This window comes from Arachis ipaensis, chromosome B9 (assembly GCF_059453495.1).
Source record: "Arachis ipaensis isolate K30076 ecotype BB chromosome B9, ASM5945349v1, whole genome shotgun sequence".
NCBI classification, from domain to species: domain Eukaryota; kingdom Viridiplantae; phylum Streptophyta; class Magnoliopsida; order Fabales; family Fabaceae; genus Arachis; species Arachis ipaensis.
In genome coordinates this window covers 119,737,241-119,744,543 of record NC_142444.1, presented here as the reverse complement: position 1 = coordinate 119,744,543, position 7,303 = coordinate 119,737,241, and positions in this window count along the sequence as shown.

The window sequence follows — 7,303 nt, the reverse complement described above, 5'->3', positions numbered from 1 at the left end:
TTTTCTCTGGTTCATGTTAACTAAACTAGGCTTTGATGGTACTTTGATTGCGTGGATTCAGGAGTTAGTCACAAATGTTTCTTATTCTGTCGTTGTGGAAGGTCAACCATATGGTTTCTTTAAACCAAATAGAGGTCTCCATCAAGGAGACCCCCTATCACCATATCTTTTTTTATTCTGTGCAGAAGGTTTCTCCTTCTTACTACACAAGGAAGAACAAAACAATCAAATTCAAGGTATTCAAGTGTCAATGAGGTGCCCCAGAGTCAACCACCTACTATTTGTGGATAATTCGATCCTATTTTAAAAGGCTTCTACGATCTCGTGCGAGAATATTTTGGAACTCTTACATACATATGAGGGCTTTAGTGGACAAAAAGTGAATCTCAACAAATCGTCACTCTTCTTTAGTCATAATACTCCAGATTTACTCAGAAATCAATGGGTAGCGGCTTTAAATATTAACCACATTGGGGCTACAGAAAAATATTTGGGCCTTCCTTCTATTGTTAATAAATCTAAGAAAGCTACCTTTAGCCTCATTAAGGATAAGATTAGGAAGCGTATTCTAGGCTGAAAAAGAAAGCTACTGTCAGCAGGAGGCCGACATACACTACTCAAGGCAGTAGGAGAAGCAGTCTCTATATATACATTGTCCTGTTTTAAGCTCCCAGACACACTAGTCTCAAAAATTCATAGCATGCTCTCTCAATACTGGTGGGGACAGCGATGTACAGAGAGAAAAATGGTGTGGATCAGTTGGAATACTATGACAAGACCTAAGAAGGAAGGGGGACTTGAGATCAAGGACCTCAGGACGTAGAATCTAGCCTTACTGAGGAAGCAGTTTTGGCGAATAACAACACAACCAAGTTCACTCCTATCTATAATTTTAAAAGGAAAGTATTATCAATATTGCAATGCATTAAAAATCGAGATTGGAAACACACCTTCATGGGGGTGGCGCAGCTTACTAGAGGGGAGCAAAGTGGTTGAGAAAGGGCTCTCTTGGAGCGTTGGCGCAGGCTCAGAAATAAGAAATTTTGAAGACCTGTGGTTTCCACCTCCCTATCCTTTCTTTGTCCCTCCACAATTAGCTCATCAAACTACAGATCCAACAATTTTGTGGGTTAAAGATCTAATTACTTCAAATGGCCAGTGGAACACAAATATGATTCAACAAGTTTTTACCGAAGACATTAGCAGCAGAATTTTATCAGTTCCGATTGAAGGAGATAGTGATAAAATTAAATGGGCTTTGCACAGATCAAACACTTACAGTGTTATTGCAGGATACCAGATTGCTTACAACTTTTTCCACGAGCACCTGGAGCTTTGTGTTCCAACTCTGCGTCTGCGGGACCTTTGGATGTCCCTGTGGAAGCTCTCAGTCCCCCACAAAATCCAAATCTTTCTCTGAAAATCTTGCCATGAACGTCTACCAGTCTCCTCTCTTCTCCATCACCAATTCCCGTCCACTAGTGGAATCTGCCCTTGCTGTCATGAAATAGAGGAAACCCAGCTTCATTGCTTGGTTAGATGCAGAGAAACACAAGAAATCTGGGGACAATCTCAACTCAACTAGTGCTTACCTAGCTCGGAGGTTATTGAATTCAGCTCATGGTGGTTGGCGGTAGTCCGAGCGCACGGTAGAACAAGAGGTGAATTGCTGCTGTAACAGATTGCTGTAACCCTTTGGTTGATCTGGAAGGAATGAAATAACTGGGTCTATGAGGGCACACGCCGCAGCCCAGTGTAAAACCCAGTTAATTAATGAATAATTAACTCATAAATTAAAAATTTATTCTAGAAAATAAAAAATATAATTTTTATGGCTTAATATGATAGAGAAAATTAAAATGAGAATTTTGATACCAATTTTAAAGAAATCGGCCCAAGATTGGACCGAACGGGTCAAACCGGGCCAACCGGACCCATATTGGGCCCTTGGCCCAACCAAGCTCAACCTAAAACCCTTATTCATCACTCTCTCTCCTATCTTAAACCCCAAAAAGCTGAAATTGCAAGGAAAGGGAGAAAAACACTCTTCCAAAGTTCTCACCCTTACTTGATCTTCAAATTACCATAACTTTTGATTCGGAGCTCCAATTGCCACACTGTTTACGGCCATACATTCATTGTATTGAGCTCTACAAAACCCACAACTTTGTTCTTGAGGTAATCTACGATTTCCTCTCTGAAATCCCAGCCTTAATTTCGAAATTTTGGGAGAAAAATGTTGAGATTTGTGAGCTTTTGATGTTGTAGGATCCAACTAGATTGAAGGAGAGGCTTAGTCTTATCTCCTTAATTCTTGGATATGGTAAGATTCTCAGTCCTAATGGAATTTATTGGTTTATGATGTTTGGGTATTGAGTGGGTATGTTTGAATGTGGTGTTGTGATTTAGGAAGGGTATATATGTGTGTTAGAGCTTGATTGAAGTCTTGGAAAGCTTGAAAAAGGGCTTTTGTGTGTTAAAAATTTGTTCTTGGAAGTGTTGAAGCCTTGAGAGCTTGTAAAAAAGTGATTTGGAGGTGTTCCGGGTTAAGCGGGGAATCGGCCAAGGTATGGTTTCGGTTTCCTATATCTAAAATGTAATGTGATGTGAAAACTTAGGCTAGAGGCCCTAAGATAGGATTTGAACTATTGATGTTGTTGATTGGTTAAGATGAAATGTGTGGTTATGAATGTGATTAATAAGTTTTGATGTTTTGATGGTATGATGCATGAGAGATATGCATGTTGTGATATATACTTAATGATTGGTTGAGATTGAATTCTGGGTGAAACCATGTTGATGGTGAGGATGATATTGATTGTATGTGTTGATGGTTGATGGAAATGGTATTGTTGGAAATTGGGATGAGGAAGGATATATGACATGATGTTTTGTTTGAAATTAAGTTATTTGATTGGGATTGGTTAAAATGGTGGGTTGGTGGATTGTGATTTTGATAAAAATGTTAACATATGAGTTGAGGAGGCTTGAGGTTGATTTTTGGTAAGTTTTGGTTAGTTTTGAGAAAGGTTGAAATTGGTTTGTTTTGAAAATAGAATTTTGTGGGTTTGTATGAAAATGTGATTTTTAGGTCTATTTTGACGGAGCATAACTTGGTCTCTGAATCCCTGATTTATGTCAAACTTGTTTAGAAAAAAATTGGATTCGAGATGTTTATGCCGTTCGAAGAACAGATGGAAAATGATTTAAAACAGAAAAGTTATGCCCGTCGAAAGTTTGGGGTTTGAAATTGGAATTCCGCAGCTTTTTAACTTAGTAAATTTTTGGCAAGTCGTGCTCCCACTCGCACGCGTGGCCGACGCGCACGTGTCATTCAGATTTTTACTCCCCCACGCGTGTGCCTGGCCGACGCGTACGCGTCGACGTACGGATGCGAGTGCCCAGTAGAAAATCCAGAGAGTTGCGCTAGTATTGTGCTAGTTTTGTGCGAGGAGCGCAAAACGCACCCATGTGTACGCGTGACTAATGCACACGCGTTACTTGATCTCTTTGCTTCCCATGCGTGCGCATGGGCAACGCTCACGCGTCACTCTACTTTTTCAGCCTTCCACGCGTGCGCATGGGCGTCGCGCAAGCGTGATCCCATTTTCATCAAAAGCTGATTTTTTAGTTTTCAACGCCGAATTTCAGACTTCTAAGCCTCCGTTCTCACCCCTTATGTCCTAAATCCTTATGGTATGCCTAGCAATGGGAAGGAGCTAGGAAATGTGGTAACTTTTGGATGAAGTAAGGGGAAAATTAATGATGAATGATGATCAAAGATGATTGTATGCGATACAGAGGATGATGGTGGAAGTGCTTTATATGCCATGAGCTGAAGGGCTGTAATTGTTAATAAATTGGCTGGTTATGGATTGTATTATGATCTGCTAAATTATGGAGGCTAAGAAATAAACGCTCAATCAAAGGTAGAACGGAAGTGGTTATCAGGCACGCGTTCATAGGTTGAGAATAGTGATGAGTGTCACGGATCATCATATTCATCATGGTTGAAGTGCAAGCGAATATCTTAGAATAGGAATAAGCTTGAATTGAATAAGAAAACAATAGTACTTTGCATTAATTCATGAGGGACAGCAGAGCTCCACACCTTAATCTATGGTGTGTAGAAACTCCACCGTTGAAAATACATAAGAACAAAGTCCAAGCATGGCCAAATAGCCAGCCTCCATAATCTAAGAACAAAACTTCCAAAGATAGATGTAAAATAAATCACTAAAAGTCATTTTTATACTAGACTAGTGACTAAGGTTACAGAAAATAAGTAAATGATGCAGAAATCCACTTTCGGGCCCACTTGGTGTGTGCTTGGGCTGAGCATTGAGCTTTCATGTGTAGAGACTCTTTTTAGAGTTAAAAGCCAGGTTGTAGCCTGTTTCTAGCGTTTAACTCTGATTTGCAACCTGTTTTTGGCGTTTAACTCCAGAATAGGGCAGGAAGTTGGCGTTTGAACACCAGTTTGCGTCAACAAAAATCGGACAAAGTATAGACTATTATATATTTCTGGAAAGTCCTGGATGTCTACTTTCCAAAGCAATTAAGAGCGCGCCAATTGGGTTTCTGTAGCTCCAGAAAATCTACTTCGAGTGCATGGAGGTCAGAATCCAACAACATCTGCAGTCCTTCTTCAGCCTCTGAATCAGATTTTTGCTCAAGACCCTCAATTTCAGCCAGAAAATACCTGAAATCACAGAAAAACACACAAACTCATAGTAAAGTCCAGAAATGTGATTTTTATTTAAAAACTAATAAAAATATGCTAAAAACTAACTAAATCATACTAAAAACATACCAATAACAATGTCAAAAAGCGTATAAATTATCCGCTCATCACAACACCAAACTTAAATTGTTGCTTGTCCCCAAGCAACTGAAAATCAATTAGGATAAAAAGAAGAGAATATACTATAAATTCCAAACTATCAATGAAACTTAGCTCCAATCAGATGAGCGGGACTAGTAGCTTTTTGCCTCTGAATAATTTTGGCATCTCACTTCATCCTTTGAAGTTCAGAACGATTGGCATCTATAGGAACTTAGAATTTAGATAGTGTTATTGATTCTCCTAGTTCAGTATGTTGATTCTTGAACACAGCTACTTTATGAGTCTTGGCCGTGGCCCTAAGCACTTTGTTTTCCAGTATTACCACCGGATACATAAATGCCACAGACACATAACTGGGTGAACCTTTTCAGATTGTGACTCAGCTTTGCTAGAGTCCCCAATTAGAGGTGTCCAGGGTTCTTAAGCACACTCTTTTTTCGCTTTGGACCTCGAATTTAACCACTCAGTCTCAAGCTTTTCACTTGACACATTCACGCCACAAGCACATGGTTAGGGACAGCTTGGTTTAGCCGCTTAGGCCAGGATTTTATTCCTTTGGGCCCTCCTATCCACTGATGCTCAAAGCCTTCGATCCTTTTTACCCTTGCCTTTTGGTTTAAAGGGTTATTGGCTTTTTGCTCCTGCCTTTTGGTTTAAAGAGCTATTGGCTTTTTCTGCTTGCTTTTTCTTTTTTTATTTTTATCTTTATTTTTTTTGCCATTTTTCTTTCTTTTTTTTTTCTGCAAGCTTTTGTATTCACTGCTTTTTCTTGCTTCAAGAATAAATTTTATGATTTTTTAGATTATCAATAACATTTCTCCCATTTCATCATTCTTTCAAGAGCCAACAATTTTAACATTCATAAACAACAAATTCAAAAGACATATCCACTGTTCAAGCATTCATTCAGAAAACAAAAAGTATTGCCACCACCTCAATATAATTAAACTAATCTCAAGGATAAATTCGAAATCCATGTACTTCTTGTTCTTTTGTTTTTTAGAACATTTTTCATTTAAGAGAGGTGATGGATTCATAGGACATTCATAGCTTTAAGGCATAGTTACTAGACACTAATGATCAAGTAATAAGACACAAACATAAATAAAAATAAAGCATAAAGAACAAAAACAGAAAAAATAAATAGACAAGGAGATTAAGGAATGGGTCTGCCTTAATGAGGGTGGCGTCTTCTTCCTCTTGAAGAACTAATGGTGCTCTTGAGCTCCTCTATGTCTCTTCCTTGCCTTTGTTGCTCCTCCCTCATAGCTCTTTGATCTTCTCTAATTTCATGGAGAATGATGGAGTGCTCTTGGTGCTCCATCCTTAGTTGTCCCATGTTGGAGCTTAATTCTCCTAGGGAGGTGTTGATTTGCTCCCAATAGTTTTGTGGAGGAAAATGCATCCCTTGAGGCATCTCAGGGATTTCATGATGAGGAATTTCCTCATGCTCTTGTTGAGGTCCATGAGTGGGCTCTCCTGTTTGCTCCATCCTTTTCTTAGTGATGGACTTGTCCTCATCAATGAGGATGTCTGATGAGCGGATAATTTATACACTTTTTGGCATTGTTTTTACATAGTTTTTAGTATGATTTAATTAGTTTTTAGTATATTTTAATTAGTTTTTATTTCAAAAATCACATTTGTGGACTTTACTATGAGTTTGTATATTTTTCTGTGATTTTAGGTAATTTCTGGCTGAAATTGAGGGACTTGAGCAAAAATCTGATTCAGAGGCTGAAGAAGGACTGCAGATGCTGTTGGATTCTGACCTCCCTTCACTCAAAGTTTAGACGACGTTGGAAAGTAGACATCTAGGGCTTTCCAGCAATATATAATAGTCCATACTTTGCTCAAGTTTAGACGACGCAAACTGGCGTTCAACGCCAGCTTTCTGCCCTATTCTGGCGTTAAACGCCAGAAACAAGTTGCAAAACAGAGTTAAACGCCAAAAACAAGTTACAAACTAGCGTTCAACTCCAAGGAAGACCTCTACATGTGAAAGCTTCAACGCTCAGGCCAAGCACACACCAAGTGGGCCCGGAAGTGGATTTTTACATCATTTACTTATCTCTGTAAACCCTAGTAACTAGTTTAGTATAAATAGAACTTTTTACTATTGTTTTTACATCTTTTGATCTTTGGATCATTTTTCGAGATCATCTTTTGATCATTTTAGATCTCTAGACCTCCATGGGAGGCTGGCCACTCGGCCATGTCTACCCTATTTTCACTTATGTATTTTCAATGGTAGAGTTTCTACATACCATAGATTAAGGTGTGGAGCTCTACTGTTCCTCATGAATTAATGCAAAGTACTATTGTTTTTCTATTCAATTCAAGCCTATTTCTTCTCTAAGATATTCATTCGCACACAAGAACATGATGAATGTGATGATTATGTGACGCTCATCATCATTCTCACTTATGAATGCGTGCCTGACAAACACTTCCGTT